General features: G+C 35.5%; 1 pseudogene; it reads left to right on the top strand.

Annotated features, from left to right (window-relative positions):
- LOC121433618 overlaps positions 1-10158 on the top strand; it is a 47559-nt pseudogene extending 37401 nt beyond the window's left edge.
- The last annotated feature ends 11921 nt before the right edge of the window (positions 10159-22079 follow it).

Below are 22079 nucleotides of genomic sequence, written 5' to 3'. Positions count from 1 at the left end.
CTTCTCTTCACTCAAGTGCATTTACTTAAATTTGGGTGAATTCCAGATACAGTCTTTTAAGTCAGATGTCATCACAAGTCTTGAAGGAAAGTAATATTTGATAAATTGACATGTTTGGATGTTTGCATTATCTTCATAGATCTTCTTTATGAAAATGGCCAATTCTAAGAGAAATTTCAGAGAAAGCTGAAAACCTATAAAATGTGCTATCATTGGGTCTTTCCATATTCTGTCCAGTCCAGCAACCTGGTCACTTACATAAGCCTCTTATTTCTCTGTCACTTTCTTTCTTGATGAAGGATCTTCTTCATGAGTTTTATGCAACAGAGGAATATTTCCTTCCTTTCTTTCTTTCTTTCTTTCTTTCTTTTTGTACAGGAATACTTTCACATTCCTGGTTTAAGATTCAAGTAATGGGTCAGTTTTGAAGGATGGGAAGGTAAGTCTCTTAAAGTGTTTCCCTGCAAAGCTTTTCTTAGTCGGATATTGAGGAGACTAATTGGAGTTAAGTTTTAATTGAAATGTTTTATATATTTGTCTTATTCAAAAATCAGATGAAGCTAATAAAAATCACTAAAAATGTGTGACAATAATTAAAGAATATCAAGTAGCAAGATGTTACAAGTGATCACTATAATTTGTCTAAGTCATTCAATGGTTGTTTCAAAGAGCATGCAAATATGGATGAAAATGCAGTTCAAATATTCAAAATCAACTCAAATTCTACACAATTACAAATAAATTAGTAAAGGAAAGAAAACTATTTTTATTTGTATTAAAACCACACATAAGAAATTTAAAATGTTTAAAGTAAATTCAAAGGTTTACTACAGTTTTGAACTTTTTTTTTTCTAAATTTCTAAGACATGGAGTGATTTGGAGCTAAGATAAACTATTCAACAGGGTGGTGGTAGTCCATGCCTTTAATCCCAGCAGATTTAGGCAATTCTCTATAAATTGGGTGTTTTCTAAATTCTAGAGATACAGTGAAAGATATGGTAGTGGCATTTGCCTTTAATCCCACCACACAGGGACAAAAAGTCAAATAAAGCTTTTAATAGGCATTTTTTTTGCATACTAGAGAAATAACAAACCATATTAAAGACTATTATAAAATCCTCTATATAGTTACTAGAAAGGCAGCTGATTTCCAAGCGGAAAGGAGCAAAAAAAGGCATTTGTGACTACCAGTAAAGTCTTCTCCAGGCAGCAATCCTGACCAATATTGAAGCAGAAAATACTATAATTACGGATATCATATTTATTGGTGAATAGGAAACTGATAACTCTTCATGAATCAAAAAGTATCCGATCAACATTTGCCTGTTGGCTTCTATTGCAAGGCTTTCCATATATGGAGAATAGATATTCATTCTTTGATAAACAAATCTTGATAGATAATGACTCATGGGGAACCTTATACTCAGTCATTGCCAACCATTCAATGGTCAAAAGAGTAATTTTTGCAATGATGGTTTGGATCCATTCAAAGACAGAGTTTTTTTGCAAGCTAAGCCATAGAAGGAAAGGTATTCCAGTGGGAATGGTACCTATCTGAATTCCCTTGTAAGCAGGATGTGGTAGCAAAGAAGTCTCTGCCTTCCTGCACTAAGGAAATATCTCAGTTGTTTTCAATTCCCATCCCTAAACCACCCAAACCTCACCCAAAAGAGGAACCTATTGAACTGTGGGAACCAACAGAATGGTCACAGCATTTGGCTAACACAAGGGTTACTGATTGTATAGTAGTTACTGAAAGAAACAAAAATAAATCTGAAGGGATAGCCTATAGACAGGGAGATGGAATGAATTTTAATGGGGAATGAAGAGACAAATCGACACAGCACACTGAAGAAATAGCAGCACTATTGGCTATAAGAAAAACATAAGGAAGACAAAAGGAAAGTCTGTCTTCTCCAATTCATGGTACCTGTGCAATGGTATATTTACATGATGATCAAAATGGAAAACTACTAACTGGCAGATAAGTCACAAAGTTATCTGGTCATGAGATGTATGCGCGGAAATGGCAAAACTTAGTAAAACTTAGCAAAGACATCAAATTTTATATAGCTCGCACAGGCAAGACAGACAAAACATCTGAAAATAATGAAATAGTGGACAAATTGGCCTCATGTTTAATTATGACTAGCATATTAAGATTTTTCTTGGAACAGATTCAGAATAAATCAGAAAGAATGAGAGACTATACATTTTAAGAACTTGAAATTTTTCCCTAACACTAAAATATAAGGAGAACCAAATCAAACCAAGACAACTCTATGAGAATAACTATTATAAGGAATCCATGGGCAGGTGGTGGTTCACACCTTTAATCTCAGCACTTGAGAGGCACACACCTTTAATCCCAACACTAGGCAGGCAGAAGCAGTTGTATACGAATTACAGTCATTTCAACTTAAATGCTGCTTTCAATAGGCAGGCAAAAATTCAAAGTGAATGTCTTTGTGATCTAAAAATAAATACAATTAAACATTGAATTTAAATATAAAGAAAAAGGGAAATATAGATAAATTTATCCACATATTATGGTATATTTAGTTTCAAAACTTCAAAAGAATTTTTAATTGAAAGATAATACTTTTTGAAATATAATACTATATTTATTGCCAAAAATATTTAAATATTTTGCCCTAGAAAAGTTATCTCCTCCCCTGACACAAAAAAAAAAAACAATCAAACAAACAAATAAAAGTCCAAAATTAGGATTTGGGCAGTGTTTTGCATTTATCCTTTCAGGAGAGTAAAAGCTAAGGAAACCAGAAATCCGTGGACAGGTGTAACATCTGAAGAAAAATGATGATGCATCAAGAGAAAATTTGCCAAAAAAAAAAAAAAAGAATAAATTAGGAAAGTAATATCACCCACTTTCAACTGACCTGCCTGAAATCCTTACCCAGAGCCCCAGATTAGCATCAGATTCAATCTTTACTCAGTGACTGTCCCTTGCCTCCAAAAACCATCCGAAGATCAGTTTTGGACTACAAACTGCTCAGGCCATCCAAATTGCTAAGTTCATATGAGACTGACAGGAACATTTTACCGAACTTTGACCTCAAAAATACTTAATCCTAAAACTGCTGAATACAGACATTGTGGAAAGCTTGGCAGAAATAGCTTCATTATTAAAAATAGTTTTATCTTATTAGAGTTAAAATCTGTTCTTCTTTTCTACACTGTTATGTGTTTTTTTTTATTCTATTGAGCTATAATTTTTTTCTCTGCTCCCCTTCCTCTCTCTCCCCTCTCCTTCAACCCTCTTAATGGTCCCCATGCTCCCAATTTACTCAGAAGATCTTGTCTTTTACTTCTTTCCTTGTAGATTAGATCTATGAATGTCTCTCTTAAGGTCCTCATTGTTGTCTAGGTTCTCTGGGATTGTGATTTGTAGTTTGGTTTGTGTGTGTGTTGTGTGTAAAAACCACTTAAGAGTGAGTACATATGATAATTGTTTTTCTGGGTCTGGGATATCTCACTCAATATGATGTTTTCTAGCTCCATCCATTTTCCTTCAAATTTCAAGATGTCATTATTTTTCTCTGCTCTGTAGTACTCCATTGTGTAAATGTACCACATTTTCCTTATCCGTTCTTTGGTCAAGGGGCATTTAGGTCGTTTCCAGGTTCTGGCTATGACAAACAATGCTGCCAAGAAAATAGTTGACCACATGTTCTTGTGGCACAATTGAGCATCCTTTGGATATATACCCAAAAGTGGTATTGCTGGGTCTTGAGGAAGGTTGTTTCCTATTTTTTTTTGAAAAATTGCCATACAGATATCCATACAGGCTGTACCAGCTTGCACTCCCAACAGCAATGCAGGAGTATTCCCTTTACCCCACAGCCTCTCCAGCATAAGTTGTCATCAGTGTTTTTGATCTTGGCCATTCTTACAGGTGTAAGACAGAATCTCAGAGTTGTTTTGATTTGCATTTCTCTGATAACTAAAGATGTTGAGAATTTCCTTAAGTGTCTTGCAGCCATTATAGATTCCTCTGTTGAGAGTTTTCTGTTTAGGCCTGTACTCCTTTTCTTTATTGGGTTATTTGTTTTTTTGATGACAAATTTTTATGAGTTCTTTGTATATTTTGGAGATCATAACTGTCTCATGTGGGGTTGGTGAAGGTCTTTTCCCATTCTGTTGGCAGTCATTATGTCTTGTTGACCATGTCCTTTGTTTTATAGAAGTTTTTCAGTTTCAGGAGGCTCCATTTATTAATTGTGTCTTTCAGTGTCTGTGCTACAGGTTATATTTAGGAAGTGGTCTCCTGTGCCAATGTGTTCAAGTGTACTTCCCAGTTTCTCTTCTATGAGGTTCAATGTGACTGACTTTATGTTGAGGTCTTTGATCCATTTTGACTTGAATTTTGTGCATGGTGATAGATATGGATCTATTTTTATTCTTCTACATTTTTATATCCAGTTATGCCAGCACGATTTGTTAAATACGCTTTGTTTTTTCCATTTAATATTTTTTGCTTCTTTGTCAAAACTCGGGTGTTCGTAGGTGTGTGAATTAATATCTGGGTCTTCAATTTAGTTCCATTGGTCCTCCTGTCTGTTTTTATGCCAGTACCAAGCTGTTTTTAGTACTGTAACTCTGTAGTAGAGTTTGAAGTTAGGGATTGTGATGCCTCCAGAAGTTCTTTTATTGTAATGGATTATTTTGGCTATCCTGGGGTTTTTGCTTTTCCATATGAAGTTGAGTACCATTCTTTCAAGGTCTGTGAAGAAATTTGCTGGGGTCTTGATGGGCATTGCATTGAATCTGTAGATAGATTTTGTTTACTATGTTAATTCTACCTTCCAAGCGCATGGGAGATCTTTCCACTTTCTGGTGTTTTCTTCAATCTCTTTCTTCAAAGATTTAAAGTTCTCATAAAAGTCTTGCACTTGTTTGGTTAGAGTTACTCTGAGACATTTTATGCTTTTGTGGCTATTGTGAAGGGTGATGTTTCTCTGATTTCTTTCTCAACCCATTTATCATCTGTGTAGAAGAGGGCTACTCATTTTTTGAGTTAATCTTGTATCTTGCTACATTACTAAAAGTGTTTATGAGTAATGTCTTTCTGTGTTTTGGGTATCAGGATAATTGTAGCCTCATAAAAAGAGTTTGGCAGTGTTCCTTCTGTTTCTATTGTGTGAAACAATTTGAGGAGTATTGGTATTAGTTCTTTGAAAATCCTGTAGAATTCTGAGCTGAAATCATCTGGTGCTGAGCTGTTTTTGATTGGGAGACTTTTGATGACTGTTTCTATTTCTTCAGCAGTTATAGGCCTGTTTAATTTGTTTATCGCATCTCAACTTAATTTTGGTAAGTGATATTTATCCAAAAACTTGTCCATTTCCTTTAAGTTTTCCAATTTTTTGTGGAGTACAGGTAAAAATTTTCCATTTTAATTAGACAAAAAGAAGGAAAGGTTGCAGGGTAAGTGATCACACTGTGAAACCTGAGATTATTAGAGAAATCTCTTTTTCGCTGTGGCGTGAACTCAGCTTTAACACACACTTTCGTTTAAGAGCTTTCTCCTGGGATTTTGTAAACAGGATTAAGTAAAGTCAACCCTAGGTCAAGAGGCAGAGCAAGCAAGCAGCTGACAGGAATCAACCTAAGATTATAAGAGGGATTCATGAGGATGGATACAGAAATGTACAGATAGTAGAGGAAAGGATATTCAATTTGAGGAATTTTGTTTGAAACAGCTTAGAATAAAGGCTCTTTTTCAGAAGTCCACAGTTGAGAAAGGTCAGACATATACTTTTCTGCTTCTCTGAGCCTGCAGGTTTTCACACCAGTATCTGGCTCCCAAGTCTTTATTGGTAAAATCAAATAATTGAGATTTAGATAAAACCAACAGTACAGAAAAAAAAATTTGGACATAGCTGTGGTACTTTGGAATTAAATACGTAAATATTCAAAATATAAAATACTTACCTCATTAAAAGACATGTTTTTTTTTTTTTTTTTTTGATTTTTTGAGACAGGGTTTCTCCGTAGTTTTTTTTTTTTTTTTTTTTTTTTCCTGTCCTGGAACTAGCTCTTGTAGACCAGGCTGGCCTCGAACTCACAGAGATCTGCCTGCCTCTGCCTCCCGAGTGCTGGTATTAAAGGCTTGCGCTACCACCGCTTGGCCCAGATTTTTTTTTATAGTACTGACCCTAAGGACTCGAAAGCTGCATTTTATAGAGCCCATGCTCATTCATTTTACATAGACCTAACAAGGTTCTCTCTGCAATTACTAGGCCTGCAGTCCATATATTATAAATATTCACTTTCCCCATTATTTGTAGATGAAGCCCTAGAGTAATAAATAATTACTCATTTCTCTTTTCTTTTTTTTCCTTTGACACAAAGAGTAACAAAGGCTCTCTAGAGTATCGTGGAAGAAGAAGAATCAAAAAGAGATGAAGGGAGCAGGCATCCTGTTAGGAACTCTATGTAATTCCAGAGAAATATAATGAATATCATAATATATGTTTATTATAGTAATATATTTAGTGTAGTAAATATTCACTTCTATATATGTGTTCACTCTCATCTGATTACAGTACCTGTATTAATTCAGTGCCTCAATAGTCTCTTAAGTATTGCTATGCTATAAACATTACATAGAATTTTTTAGTATGAAAGCACATTAAATTATGTCATTGTATCCAGTAAAACTAACAATATAAAACAAACCAACAAACCTGTTGTTTTTTTACATTAAGGAAACAAGAACAAAAGTGCTGAGAATGTTGATAAGGAAAGAGGCTCAAGTCTTCCTCTCAGGGCAAGTAGAATATTTTTTCTTTGTGTTGTTTTCTTTGGATAGGTTGTAATCACGTCTTTGCAGCCGACTAGAGAAACATATCTACAGCAAATGGAAAACCCACCTGGGATGTAGACTGTAGAAAGAAAATAATGAAGGCTTTGAAGGAACTTTACATAGGTAATCATCCACACTAGGTTTCTCAATGGACCTTCGGATTATTCTGGCCTTCCAATCACTGAAGCTACAAAAATGATTGAACTCAGAAAGTGATTAAAGAAGCCATTCGAGGTAAGACACTGCCTGTACTAGAAGATCACAGATTTACTGTGGGATGTGAAGTTTGTTTCAGAAAATAAAATTATGAACTGTGAATTAGAACAAGAGTTTATAGGTTAAATAAAAGAGGTTATAAGTTAAATCTCTATACATTACCGGGGAAAGAAAGTATATTGTGGGAATATTTATCACACTTGTTTGAAAAGAAATACACCTTGGTAAATGATAGGTTAGGAAGTAGTCATGAGATAAATTATCTAATTATGAAGTGGACGCTGAAAAAATATAAATTAAAAATATCTTAGAAATTAGAAAATGCAATTGTAGGATTTTAAGCTTAATTGCATTACTGGAAATAGCACTTTCAGCCATACTGACTGTATCTTGTTATATTTCTGAATGTTATAGAAGAGCAAGGGCTTTGAAAAAGGCAAACATTGCTAAAATGAAGTTCATATTCATAATCAGATTAATGAAATAGGTTACATAATTCTAATGAACTTTGAATTCTGAACGACTTTACACAGTATTAATTTTACATACAAAGCAAATTAGAGTCCAATTTTATAATGAATTTTTTCTGCCCTATAACAGCAGGATACAGAGTTATTAGTAACACTCCATGTTTGTGCTAAAAGATGTCAATGTCCTTTTCTCAATTATTTTTGCTTTTTGAAAAATTTTACTGTATACTCTGTTGTAATTTTCTCCGAATTTTAACCTGGAGGGAGGAGGAAGATTCTAAATACTCAGATGTTCAGCAAAATATCCCACACTTAGAAATCTCAAACTTACAATGAGCTGTTTGCAAGTCATATAGGGAAATCCAGGGAACCAGTTCTCAGGAATCCATCCAATCTGCGATACACTTCTTAGTGAAGTTGTCTTTAAGTTATCTATGCTTCTGTAAGTGACTCTTTGTTCACGTATTTTTAAGAAATCTCAGTAAACCTAATATTTTCCTTAATCAGTTTTGGTTGGAATCCTTCTTTTGCACTTTTGACAAAGCCTTGTCAGAGACAAACAGATATTCTATGATCCTCCTTGAAAAGTCAATCAGCATTGTTTCTTCTTTATCCTGAACCTTTGACCCTGGTCTATGCTAGACATTCCTATTTTCTAGGCAGAAATCAATACCAATAGTAGCAAGGAAAACACAAATTCAGGTGTTCTGAAATCAAGGGAAATTCATATCCTTTTTTGGAATGAAACCTCACGAGTACTTTACAAAATATGAGAAAAGAGTTTTCTTGAAACCAACAAGTCTTGTCTGATAAATTATATGAAGAAGTCATCACACCGTGCTCTCATAGGTAAGTCCTATCGAGTTGTCACACAGGTTACCTTATGTAACAACATATCCAGACTATGGCATATCCTTTTCCAAAAATCCATCTCAAATTTGCTTCTTAAGAAGATATGTCTGAAATTTCCTAACAAAATCAATTCCTTAAAAACAAAACAATATACTCAAATAAATAATAACCTATAGGTTTTAGCTGACCTATATTAAGAGTTTAGTATATCAAGTAAATAACCAAGTAAGTCCCAAATATTTGCCCTTGGAATTCAGAAAAGGCAGAAAAGCTAGAGGATGAAATCGGCCACAGAGCTGTCGATCTACCTCTTTGTTGCAGTAACTGAGCTCTGTATTGTTCTTAGGGGCATAAAATATGAGAAAGAAGTCATGATCTAAGTTCCAGACAGCATTTGCCCCAGGAATTCTGTCAGACTATAATAAAAGAGACAATCATCACAAAAATGTCAATTGTCAATTTGAAGAGTAGCTACACACTTGCAATAATCAATCATTCAAATGTAAAAAAAGAAATGAAGAATTCTGGATGAAAAATGTATTCTGAAATATATAAAATATTGTCAGTTTTCTATTGCAAGTTATACAGTATGGAAAAACTAAATATAATTTAAAGTAAACATAAATTACAAGATTCTAGTTGTTTCCTTCATAGGTGTTATTTTACTTATATTTATCTTATTTTAATTTATTAAAAAAGCTGTCTTTTCTTGTTTTACATGCCAATTCCATTTCCCACTCTCTCCCCTCATCTTTCTCCCTCCACCTTGTCCCCTACCTCTCCCACCCACTATCCACTCCTAGGAGATAGTAACGCTTCCCATAGAGAATCAACAAGTTCTAGCGCATTGCTTTTGAGGCAGGACCAAAGCCCTCCCCAATATATCTAGCCTGGGCAAGGTATCCCTCCAGAGAGAATGGGTTCCAAAAAGCCAGAACAAGCACTATGGTAAATACTGGTCTCACTGCCAAGGGCCCCACAGTTTGCTCCAATTGCCCTTATTATCACCATTATCTTTCTGGACCAGAGTCTGCACATCCCATATACTTGTTCCTGTGGAATTTATCAACAGTAGAAATGAATTTCAATGTAGCCACCACATCTGAATTGCTGATAGTCCTGACTACTGAGAAAGCGACCATTTCCTTTTTTTTTTCTTTTTCACAGATGTATTTCATTTTTCTCTTTGGCGGGACTGAGTGTTTTATCCTGGGGGCAATGACTTATGACTGGTTTGCTGCAATCTGCCATCCTCTGTCCGACCCAGTGATTATCATCAAAAGGGTTTTCGTGAAACTAGTGATATTCTCATGGATATCAGAGATCATGATAGCAACTGTGTAGACCACATGGGTGATCTACTGTGGTCACAGGAAAATTAACAACTCTTCTATGAGATTCCTTCGGTCCTGCAGCTTGCATGTGCAGACATGTTCCTGTTTGAAGTTTATGCCTTCACAGTCACATTTTGATTATCATGGTACCTTTTGTCTTGATACTCTTGTCTTATGCTCGAATTCTCTTTGCCATTCTCAGGATGCCATCCACCACAGAGAGGCGGAAGCCTTTTTCCACGTGTGCCTCTCATCTCACGTCTGTCACCCTCTTCTATTGCGGCCAATATAACTTATACCCAAATCCAGGTACTGACCAGACACCAAGAAACTGATGTCATTGGCTTATACACTGCTTACTCCTCTGCTGAACCCACCGATCTACAGTCTGAGAAACAAGATGAAAAGAGCTGTGGTGAAATTATGGCAAAGAAAAGTGACTTTACTCACAGCTTGATTTGTTTTGGAAGTTGGCGTTTTCTATTGCGTTATTGAATTCTATATGGATTTTTAAGGTGGTGAAAAAATAGAACATTTTTGGTGAGTATTTTCTCTCTTAATGTCTCCATACTTGAAAACATATCAGGCTAACCGTCACTTTTAATACTGCCGTCGGTTGTTTTAAAGAAGTATAGTCTTCTGTAACACATGATGAACAGATGGTTGATCCACTTTGTATTATTAACATACACATCATTGCTAGAGTATTGCTATTAAGTAGGTTCTTTAATAAACATACAATTCTTTGAAAGAAGAGTTTAGAGAATCTAGGCAAATAAATGTAAAAAGCACGTTATCAAACTTTCACTTCACATTGTTGTATATAGTTAAACAATCAATGATTATTCCACACAAATGACTGGATTGTAGCAACAGTTTGAGTGTCAAAGGGCTTTCCAACCATGGTGAACATAAAGAATACTCCGTTTTATTTCTTTATATTTTATTAAAGATTTTTTTCATACAATATATTCTGAGGATGTTTTCCACTTCCCCTATGCCTTCCATTTTCCTTCCTCCTCCCCTCCTATTCAGTTTGCCTTTGCATCTCTTCTTAGAAAAAAAACAGGCATATAATGAATAATGATAAAATAAAATAATATTTGAAAAAGAATAGAAAATTGGAATCGGAAAAAACAAGAAAACAGAAAAAAAGAACAAAACAAAAAACACTAGACAAATGCACAGACACAGAAACAATTGTACACAAGTTTATACAGACAAGAATCCCATAAATGCATAAAACTGTAAGCCATAAATATTCACAAAGAACTTGTTATATATATATATATATATATATATATATATATATATATATATATGCCATTATTCAGCATTAAGTGGCAAAGACGCTATAAAGTTTCTTCTTTTGGAAAACAGAAAACAGTGGATCGTGCTGTTGCAACAGGAAAGACCAGATAGTAAGCCATAGTGGAAACAAAGATGATTCTGCATGATCCTGCTTCAGGCTTAGGGATTACAGTTGTGGTAAAAGCCTTGGGGCCAATGGAAGTAAAGCCAAAATCAAGGAGTGAACTCCCCATCCACAAAGTGGTCACGAACAAGAAAATCAAGTTTGTGGAGGAGATCAACCTGTTCTCCCTGCATATGAAGTATTTCAAGATTATTGACTTTTTCTGGGTGCATCTCTGAGAGAGGAGATCATAAACATCATGCCAGTGCAAAAGTCAGTGGACTGGTCTCAAGGCCTTTGTAACTACTGTGGACTACAATGGTCATGTTGATCTTGGTGTTAAGTGCTCTGAGGAGGAAGACACTGCCATTCCAGGGGCCATCAACTTGACCAAGGTTTCCATCACCCCTGTGCAGAAAAACTACTTTGGGTACAAGACTGACAGGCCCCACACCATTCTATGAAAGATGAAAGACCACTGTGGTACTCTGATGGTATGAGTCGTCTCTGCACACAGAGGCACTGGCATCTTCCCTGATCCTGTGTACAAGAAGCTGTTGCTGATGGCCAGTATTGATTACTACTGCATATCAGACAAAGTCTGCACAGAGACCCAGGGAAGTTTTGTAGAGGCTACCTTTGAGGACATCTCTAAGACCTACAGCTAGTTGATTCCTGATCTCTGGAGAGATACTGTGTTCAGCAAGTCTCCTTACCAGAAATTCACTGATCACCCAAAAACAAACAAAACAAAACAAAACAGAACAACAACAACAAAAACCCCACAGCAGAATTTCCGTTCATAACACTCTTAACATAAACAAATGAGGCATAGTTTTATCCACAACTTTTTAAAGTATTTTCTATATTGTTTTCATTTATTTTAGGCACAAAATTTAGTAAGTTTTAACCAGTATTAGAGTGCATTCCATATTATTAAACCTTTAAAATCGTTTGAATCATGCAGTCATTAACTGCGATTGGAAAACTAGAATTAATGTGAAGATGGGATTCTTTTTTTTTTCTTGTCTGAAACAAAAACTGCAATTGTGATATATTGAATAATATAAGTCAATAATAAAATGAAATCGAGAGTACTCCATGTCCTTTACTCTACAGTGGATATGAAATAGTTAATGATTTTGCTTTCTGGTTGGGAACTTTGCTGTACTATTATTGTGTACTATTTGTAGAGTGCAGAAGCACAAGTTTGAAAAGAAGCAAAATAAATGGAAATTTTTAAATTATATTTTTAAATCGCAAAATCTGTAAAGATCTTTTGCTAATAAGTTATAAACATCAATTTCAGAGTGAAATGATACATATTAAAGAGGAATGCTCACTGTGCACACGTCGCTAACCGTAGCCTTGTGAGCCAAATACTGTTATACAAAAGATACTCAAAGCAGTCCTTTATTTATTTATATATAGCACAGGAGACAACAGGAGGTTGGATAAACTGTGAGTTGGACCCCACGGTACAAAAACTGCCAAGGGGCAGAGGATGTGTCTGACTTATTCTACTGTCGAGGGGTAGGAAAGGCAGCCCCATTCAGGTTAACCTTGTGTTACCTGTCTCACTAGACTCCACTATTAAAATATGATTACACTTCTTAAGCACAATATCATTGCTGAATGTGGTGTTCCATACCAGTTATTCAAGCACTAGAGGATGAAGGAAGAAGATGCAAATTCAAGAACAACCTGGGTTACATATTAGCTTTAGGTCTAGCCTAGGCTATAAAAGGTACACATTCTCAAAAGCTTTTAGCATCAGAACAAAACACAATTGATAATAATACTATTCTTTATAAGAATACAAAACACATTTTATACAAAATGATTAATTTGATAGTACTATTAGGTATAAAAACATTTATGTTTCTAAACATTACTAGTTTAATAATCAATTTTTTTATTAGTGCAGTGATGGTAAGGTTGCAACTTTATAGTCATCTTTATTAAGAATACTTATTTATAATGCCTAATGTTTTAATCTGAATTATCTCTCTATTTCACAATGACTGTTAAAATATTGTTAATATGCTGTGTAATTGCTAATGAATATAGGCACCCATTAAAGTAATAGCTGCTTATTAGGGGTAGCAAAGACTGAATTATATGTAGCTGATTTAATCTCTCTCTCATATCCAATTACAATAAATTACCCTTAAGGACTATCTCTAAAATTAAAAAGTAATTAAATTAAATCCAAACATATTTTTATTAATAATTGTAGGAAGACCTTTAAAATCATTGTATGTAACATAAATATTATCATCTAAACGTGTGCTCATAAATGAGATGAGTGCACTTCAGAATCCTTTGTAATTCCAAGAAGATCTACTGGTTTTATAATTTACCTAATGGATTAACATGAGTTAGCATATTTTTTCTCACTAATATGAAAGGTGATCCTGGACATCACAGTTAGGAAACTACAGGCAATAGTAACAGTTACAGAGTCCAGAGGGGATGAATCCTGCTTCATTATTTTTCTGTGGAGACCCTAGGAATAAATCCTCCTTGGTAATTCCAAACTTCAGTGATAGACTCAGTGTATTCCTGCCCAAGACAATAAATTTGAGTTTCCAAAACTGAAGTTCACATATTGAAACTAGTTATCTAATTGTTATTTATGTGGTATGGATCCTTATTTTTTACAGAGAAAGCAAGTGGAGACACAATACAGTCTCATTCTGAGGACAATATCTAAGCCAATCTGCAAACTAAGTAGAAATAAATGGTTTTTAAGCTAATTAGTTGTAAATAGAATATGATTCCCCAAGAGTCTGAAGAGCTTTTTCTAACATCGTACGTAGTTTCTGAAGTTGCACATTCTTTGTAAAAAACACAAAACAGCTCAAATACAAGTTTAAAAACCTTCAAACCAAATGAGGAGCAGAAGGAGGGAGAACATGAGCAAGGAAGTCAGGACCGCAAGGGGTGCACCCACCCACTGAGACGGTGGGGCTGATCTAACTGGAGCTCACCAAGGCCAGCTGGACTGGGACTAAAAAAGCAGGGGATAAAACCGGACTCTCTGAACATGGCGAACAATGAGGGCTGCTGAGAAGCAAGGACAATGGCACTGGGTTTTGATCCTACTGCACATACTGGCTTTGGAGGAGCCTAGGCTGTTTGGATGTTCACCTTCCTAGACCTGGATGGAAGGGGGAGGACCTTGGACTTCCCACAGGGCAGGGAACCCTGACTGCTCCTTGTACTGGAGAAGGAGGGGGAGGGGAGTGGGGGTGAGGAGTGGGGGGAAGGAGAGGGAAAAAGGAGGCGGGGAGGAGGCAGAATTTTTTTAAAAAATTTATTTATTTATTAAGGATTTCTGCCTCCTCCCCGCCACTGCCTCCCATTTCCCTCCCCCTCCCCCGATCAAGTCCCCCTCCCTCGTCAGCTGGAAGAGCAATCAGGGTTCCCTGACCTGTGGGAAGTCCAAGGACCACCCACCTCCATCCAGGTCAAGTAAGGTGAGCATCCAAACTGCCTAGGCTCCCCCAAAGCCAGTATGTGCAGTAGGATCAAAAACCCATTGCCATTGTTCTTGAGTTCTCAGTAGTCCTCATTGTCCTTTTAATAAAAAAATAAAGTAAAATAAAAACCTTCAAACAATGGGTTATATTGGGTTGCTATTTTAGGGGCTTATTCTTTTTTCTTTCTTTCTTTCTTTTTTTTTTTTTTTTTTTTTTCGAGACAGGGTTTCTCTGTAGCTTTTATGGTTCCTGTCCTGGTTCCTCTTGTAGATCAGGCTGGCCTTGAACTCACAGAGATCCGCCTGCCTCTGCCTCCCGAGTGCTGGGATTAAAGGCGTGCATCACCACCGCCAGGCTGGTGTCCTGTTTTTCTTATTCAGATCACAGTTAATTGTTTTGATGACTTCATAGGTATAACTCCTCTGATATTTCTAGAAAAGGAAAGCTTACAACAAAATCTCTGTGCTTCTGTCTTTTAACCCTCTTCTGCAATGATCTCTGAGATTTAGGTACAGGATATGTGTTCTACATATATCTCATGAAGATAGGTATCCCAAGATCATTTGTTCATTGTGATTTGATATATTGTGATTAGCTGTAATAATCTCGGTCTTTGCATGGAGACAATTTAAATTGCCTGTTGAAAACATAATATTCCATTTTTTAAGACTATTAGTTTATAAAATTAATTTCATTTTTATTTCATGTTTAAATCACTGATCTAGGTTAGTTGTACATAGACAATGAACACTTGATGAGCGACTGAAGAGCCGCAAGGAACGCAGGCTTTAATCTTTTCTGTTTCGCAGCAGTCCAATTGCAATAGGCACATGTTGCAAGTGCTGAGGTAGACAGCACGGATCTCAGATTACAAAGTACAGGCATTACCTTGGATTGCCACTTTATCTGGAATTCCGTGGCAGATGCTGCCAGTGCCGAGCCACATCCTTTTGCTATTGCACGCTCCCTGTGTCCTCAAAGTGAGTTCACACAGACAAATGTCAGAAGTAAAAGGAAACTCAGACTGTGGAGAATACTTCTTAATGACAGAGGTAGGAGACAGACTAAGTTGTCGTAAAAGTCTAGTGTGTAAATGCCAAGGTCACCACCGGACACAGGTTTAAAGGTAAAAAAAAAAAAGGTAGGCAAAGGACTTGCTCACTGTGAGAGTCTATTTTCTAAAGAATCCTTTTTTATGTTCTTCCCTTCTATCAGCTCACCACACTCTATGGTATCTCTGGAATCACTTCTCAGTTAAACCCAATTGTCACTGTCTTACTTCTCTTGCTCCTGGCGACTATGTAAGCTTTCCTCCTTCAAGTGTCTCCACATCAATGATCTTACTTTTGCTTCAGTAATCAATGTGTGGGGCAGTGAAGGTGTTTTTCCCTACTCCCTCACATATGGGGATGCAGCCTGAAAACTAATATCAACTAAGAAATATTTCATACATATTTGAATGACTAAGGAAATAAATGCATGTGTGATCAATAAAAAATAAGGCATGAAATCCCAGATAACCCAGTGGTGATTATCTATGTTCCAACTGCCTCTGGGCTGTTAGAATTGCTGCCTTGTTCTGATGCTCGTCTGTTGATTTCATTTTTAATCTCCTATTGTTGGTTTTGATGTGCATTTCCTTTCTCTCCTTTTTCCATATTTCCTCTCAAGGATCCGTTCACATATTTGCTTTGTTAGATGGCCAATTCTGTTTCAATGATTTTTTTTTCTCAATGTTCTTTTTTTTCTTTTTCTTATCCTGAAAAACTTTCCTCCATGTATAGATGTCTTTTTTGTATTACATACTGGATTGCTGGATCTGAGATTCTATTTAAACCATGTAAGTAATCATATCCCTTAGGACGGCATACCTTTATTCTTGACAAGTGCAGCGCACTGCGCCCCCGTTTGCACTCTCTGTGCTAGAATCCAGTTCTTGAGCTTCGGACAAGGGGCTGGAGGTTGAGGAAACACACACAGAGACAGACAGACATACGGACCTCCAATCGCGGGTAAAAAAAAAAAAAAAAAAAGCCCTTCTGTAATAGCACCATGGAGGCTTAAATACCCAGTAGTCAATGGCCAACAGGTGAAAATCCCATCCTCTGATCAACTAGGCAAGGCACAGCTTTTAGTAACTCCAATTAGAAGGCTCTAGCAGGGAAGAGCAGCGGAAGGCCAGGACTCCAATTGGTCCCAACATCAAGTAACTTAGAAAAAAAGAATAAGTATTTTATTTTGAAATTTCAACTTCAGTTAAATAAAAGAACTTATAATATTTTAATTAATACAACACTTTCAGTTCATGAAAGTCCATAAAGAAAAAAAGGTAATATGGTTTAACTCGATATATGTGTGAATGTTGAAGTTGTAAAGAGATGACAAAATTGCTAAAGGGGTTCTCTGTGACGTACTCAAGGAATAGCATAACCTATGCCTAACAAAAGTCACTATTGTATCCCTAAGCTCAAAGAATCAATTGTAGGGAGATGATCTGAGCATGAGGGAGAGAGTACTGTACCTAAAGCATCATTTGGAGGAGTAGAGAATTATCTTATAGCACCTTGGAGATTTTGAGTTTCCCACATATAAAAACAAGGGAATATAATGACTATACTGGTTTGGATATCTTCTGTTGTTCTTGCATTTATTACTGACTGGTCAAAGGAAATAAAAGTGAGAACACATAAGTCATTTAATTTCTACAGAACAACCTGCCACAATAATGGATCAGAAGAAGCTATGCTACAGAAGGAATAAATCAGCAAATAAAAGGTGTACACACTCCTCACAGATAAAACCTATCAGTGCCACTCTAGGCCTGTAATTTCCCAGTAACTATTAACTGAGCATCATAAATATTTTGAATATTATTTAAATATCACAGAAATACTTCCTATTTTAACTATGTCACATTTATGATATTCCTCAGGAAAAGATGACAAATAACACACTTGTCATTTAAAAGGCTCCTCATTCACATAATTTAAAAAAAAATTAAAACTGGAATGACAACTCAAGTAAATCTACCAATTTAAAGAGTATTTGCTTCCGTCTATAGTTAAAATAGGAAGTACTGTTGAGGTATTTCATAGAAGTTATACTAGAAATGGTAATTTTATGATATCTATTAAAATTTATAACATGGTTTTGAAGGTTCATCAAATCAATTAATGTTATTCTATAATAAAGACCTTTAAAATCATTTCACAGTGTTCATATACCTCTAAACATCGGATTGTTGAAAATTTAACACATTTAAATGTTAAAAGTATAATAAATTTAATTTAAAAATCCCTGAGATCAATGAGATTGTGTGGCTTTTACATAGGAGCTGTGCAGTAATGTCTGTCTAGTCAAGCTAGGAAAATGATGACAGAACATGTGGAGTGAGCAATGATTATGATTTTCACTTAGTCTGACTTCAGCAAAAATCAGAAAGGCCCTGCAGTGAATTGCAGGAACATTATTCTAATGTTGTCTTCACTTTTAATGGGAAGACATAAGAATGGTCAGGCTATCAGCTCTTGAAACCTTGTTCCTCCAACAATGAAATGTAATGCTGCTATTTATTAAAATAAGGATTTTTTTTTATTATGGACATGGAGATAAGTAGTAAAGCCTGAATTGGTCTCCTTATTTGTTCAATTAGCCTGACCTGGTATAATTGTCAAGGAAGCTCAAGTAAGTCACAACATTTTGAAAAAGGGTTAACCATTTGAATATCTTTGCACCCAATCATACACCATAATGTAATCGAGGCCAGGAAACTTAAAGAGTAAATATTAATTTTTATACTGATCATATCAAAGAAAAACGGTGTTGTCTTTTTACTATTGGCAGAATTATAATTTATTTTTTTTTAATTCTTTTTTTTTTTTTTTTTTTGGTTTTTTTTGAGACAGGGTTTCTCTGTGGTTTTGGAGCCTGTCCTGGAACTAGCTCTTTTAGACCAGGCTGGTCTCGAACTCACAGAGATCCGCCTGCCTCTGCCTCCCGAGTGCTGGGATTAAAGGCGTGCGCCACCACTGCCCGGCTTCAGAATTATAATTTCATCATCAAAAGTGTTTACGAAACATTGTAATATCTTCCATAGAATAAATTTAATCATGTTATAATAAAAATAAAATTTTGGAGTTTGAAAACAGTGTAACACCGAAATCTGGCATTCACAAACTCTTCAACTTATGTAATCCCCACACTTCTGTGGTGAAGGATATATACCGCTTCTCTGTTTTATTTTTACTGAAAACAGATTTTTATCCTCTTAAAATATATCCCAATTATGATTTTTCTCTCTATTTTTTTCTGTTCCTCCCAGTTCTTCCTCTGCTCCTCTCCCATCAGGATTCACCCTCTTTCTGTTTTTTATTAGAAAACAGGCTAATAAAGTATAGAATGATATAAAAAGACAAAATATAATAAAACATTGTGGAGAGGACAAAACAAACGGACAGAAAAGAGCCCAAGCCAAGGCAGGAAGGACAGTCAGAGATGCAGAAGCCCCCTCATTCACACAGTCAGGAATTCCCTAAGACAGTGAATGAATTGAAAGCCATACTACATATGCAAAGGATCTACAGGGTAAAAGAGAGAGGAATATATACATACATATATAGAGAGATAATACAAATAATGTGAAATTGAAAATAAAAAAAAAACCCACTGACACACCATCTTGAGAAAAGCATACTTCAAAACTGCGGAACCTTTTTTTTTTTTTTTTTTTTTTTTTTCTTTTTTTCCGAGACAGGGTTTCTCCGCAGGTTTTTTGGTTCCTGTCCTGGAACTAGCTCTTCTAGACCAGGCTGGCCTTGAACTCACAGAGATCCGCCCGCCTCTGCCTCCCAAGTGCTGGGATGAAAGGCCTGCGCCACCACTGCCCGGCTAAAATTGCACAACCTTGAAGGGAGGAATTGTTAACGATGTCCTCCTATTTAGGACAGAGGGACCCTAAATCCTTTGCTCTCTGCACATTTTCCCATTGTCTATCTTTGTTTGCATTCCCATGTTGGTTTTTATTTTCATTTTTTGGGTGATGTTTGAGAGAGAAATTTCTTGACTGTGAGAGGGTAGAAATTGACGGTAGTGAGGGAATGGAAAGGATATCATCAAAATATACAGTAAAAAATAATTTAAAAAGGAAAAATTTCTCAGAATGCATTTATTGTGGCATTCTTCAAAAGTTAATTCCTCTTTATTCAATTACAAACTACTTCTTTCACTGTTTCATTTTAACCACAAAGAAATACGAATAATAGCAATCAAAATTTAAAAACAAGACATAATTATATGAAGCAGAGCCTTTGATTATTTTCATTTTCCCCTAGTCTTATCTTTAATACTTCCATAATGCTTATAATTAAATTTTATATATAATGTTGTGTTTTCTATCATCTTCATTTTCTATTTTTTAGAAGGTACATTGTGTTAGTATTTTCCTACAATTAAAATCATTATGATATACGTCCACGTTCTCTTTTGTTCCTTTCTACTTATTTCATTTATTTGCAAAAACATTTCTTTGTCCTAAGGTTAATCAATTCTCCACCAATGTCAAACCGTCCCACCAATAACTGGCACTTTCTTCCACAATGTGTAGGTTTCTGTGCTTACTTTCAATACTGACATTTGCTCAAGGTCCAACACTTTCATTCAGAGAAGACTTGCTTTTCTGATTATTTGTTCAGAGAATGATTCTCCCCACACACAGTCAGGAGGTTCTACAACTCATGTTGGAGACCAGGTTGACAAAAATTCCACCTCAATTCTATGCACATTCTTTCCCCGTGTTTCAATCCTGCAGTCCTCTATACAACAAACAGAATTTCATTTAATATCCCACTCATATAATGTCATATGTATGTATAGTGAAATTTTTGAATACACAATCTTATTTAGAATTGTTGACTGATAAAATTTGAAAAGAATAGATGGGAAGTTAAGGAAAAATTGTCTCTGTTATTATTTGAAAGAAAATGAATCATTTAAAATGATTAATAATAATCTTGACACCTATAGGGACATCCTAAAACTTCAGGTCAAAAGTTTGAAAGAAAAATTAATTATTCATACTTTTAAGTAAATGAAATGGCCTAGAAATATGAAATTGAGTCTCACATAACTGTCTTCTCTTATCTCTCTTAGGATTTCTCCATGGAGTTCTGTGCAGAAAACATCATTCTTCACTGTTACTGATGTGGTGTTAGTCAAAGTTTATGTCTTAATAGTAAAATAATTAAAAATATTAACATGAGTCTTAGTTCTTTTTTATTCATTAGTATTATTCACACTTTTTACCCAAAATGTGTGAGATCTCACCATTTAGACAGTTCTCAATAACACATCAGAGCTAAAATGGGTATATGGTCAGAAACAATAAAGTCAGAGGCAAATTAATCTGCAGAAGAAACTCACAATTTCCTGAGAAATATAAATCTATTTTTTAAGAGGAATCTAATGTATCAATTTTATATACTGGGGATTTCATAGGTAGTATAAAATTCAACAGGGAAATGAAAACCAAATAAATGAAATTCATAGTGAATTATTTAAGTCTCTGAATAATTTAAAACTTCACTGATGCGGCACAAAAACAGACTTAGCCACTAAAGAAAGAACCTCAAAGTGTGCAAACGATCCTGAAGGACAGACAACTGGAAACTAAATTAAATACAGGACCACATTAAATATGTGCAGGAGTGTGGAATTTGAAGTTCAGAATCAAATCAAAACAAAATAATAACACCGAACACTGTAGTGTATAACAGGATTCTCAGTCATGTATTGTTTCAAGATTTACAGGAGTGAAATATTTTACCCTACTTTGTGAAATTTGTCAGGTAGTTGCTTCAAAAGTTTAATATACCCAACAAGTTCAACACAGGATAAATGTAAATGAACACAAGAGGGCATTTTAGAATGATGTTCATATCAGCTTCTTTATATAGGTAGCTATAAATTTCCTAAGTATTTAACAATAAAAGAATCATTAGTAGAAGTACCATTTTGTGTATCTTCATTGATTGAAGTATTCTCGATGGTCAACAGAAACAACCACCTCTTTGATACAGGGTCTTTCCCTCCTAATTGAATATTTCCTTAAGGCAGTCACAGCACTCTTTCCATAGATTCACCTACAGAAAGGACACATAATCTGTACTGCAGAATGGTTGTGATGTGGCAATGAAGTTCTTCCTCTGTTTGAAGCTTACTTTTCTCCTGTTTTATCAATTTAATTCACCTAAGGAGGAGTTTATTTGTGTGTACTGTTCGCGACAAATATTTCAAAATGACTGGAGAGGCAGGGCAGCAGGCAGCCAGAGTGGAGACCTGAGACAACACACCTTAGCCATAGACACAATAGGGAAAATAGACAGTAGACATGGGGCAAAGATGTAGATCTTCAATGTCTGCTCCCGGTGACACGACCTTGGGGAAGCCTCCAGATTTCAAAGGCTTCATAACCTCTCCAAAGAG

This window comes from Microtus oregoni, unplaced genomic scaffold (assembly GCF_018167655.1).
Source record: "Microtus oregoni isolate MIOR12 unplaced genomic scaffold, Mior012 000040F_ref0000088, whole genome shotgun sequence".
In the NCBI taxonomy this organism is placed as follows: Eukaryota; Metazoa; Chordata; class Mammalia; order Rodentia; family Cricetidae; genus Microtus; species Microtus oregoni.
This window is presented reverse-complemented; position numbering and strand designations above follow the sequence as displayed.